The following is a 1,009-nucleotide window of genomic DNA, read 5'->3' as shown; positions in this document are numbered from 1 at the left end:
TAGCAAGAAATGGTCCCTTCCATAATTACACGCGTTTTCTCTTAGCCTACGGAACAACTGGTTGAGATTTTGTAAATACAGATGCCAAGAACAGACACTTTTTGCTTTTTACATGGGCATGAATGACTCGGAGAAGTGATTTGGGCAAATTAATCTCTAGACCTATTTCTTCATTTATTAGAAATGACAAAACTGTTCCCCAGAGTTGCCATAACGACCAAGGTGGCAAAGCAGGCACGTCAAAACCCTCTGTAAAATACTGGTGGCTGGTAACGGTACGGATAATATATTTATGCCACTATTATTAATATTCCCTGGAGAAGGGAATGGCAACCCACTCCAGTATTCTTGCCTGGAAAACCCAATAGACACAGGGGCCTGGCGGGCTACAGTCCATGGGATCGCAAAGAGTCGGACACGACTGAGTGACTAACACACACACATTATTAATATTATTCTATAACTAAATTCCCTCTCCGCCAACCTCTCCAAACCTCTCAAGCGGGTTTGCTGCTGCTAAGTCGCTTCAGTCGTGTCCGACTCTCTGCGACCCCATAGACAGCAGCCCACCAGGCTCCGCCGTCTCTGGGATTCTCCAGGCAAGAACACTGGAGTGCGTAGCTATTTCCTTCTCCAATGCATGAAAGTGAAAAGTGAAAGTGAAGTCGCTCAGTCGTGTCCGACTCTTAGCGACCCCATGGACTGCAGCCCACCAGGCTCCTCCATCCATGGGATTTTCCAGGCAAAAATACTGGAGTGGGTTACCATTGCCAGCGGGTTAGGGAGGAGGAATAAGTTTAGCTCTAACTTTCAGACATCCTCCTCTGCCGGCAGCATCTGCCCTAATCCAGCATGGCGGCACCGGCTTCCTTCAAGGTCAGGTCACTGGCTACACCGTAGTGCCCTTGCGGGAACCGCCCCTGGGTTGACTCTGCTTCCCCGACGCCCTTTGATGACGCCAAAACCCCGCGCAGGGAGAGCGTCCGCAGAGGTGTGCGCAGGCGCAGCG

The sequence above is a fragment of the Bos mutus genome, chromosome 23 (genome assembly GCF_027580195.1).
Source record: "Bos mutus isolate GX-2022 chromosome 23, NWIPB_WYAK_1.1, whole genome shotgun sequence".
In the NCBI taxonomy this organism is placed as follows: Eukaryota; Metazoa; Chordata; class Mammalia; order Artiodactyla; family Bovidae; genus Bos; species Bos mutus.
This window is presented reverse-complemented; position numbering follows the sequence as displayed.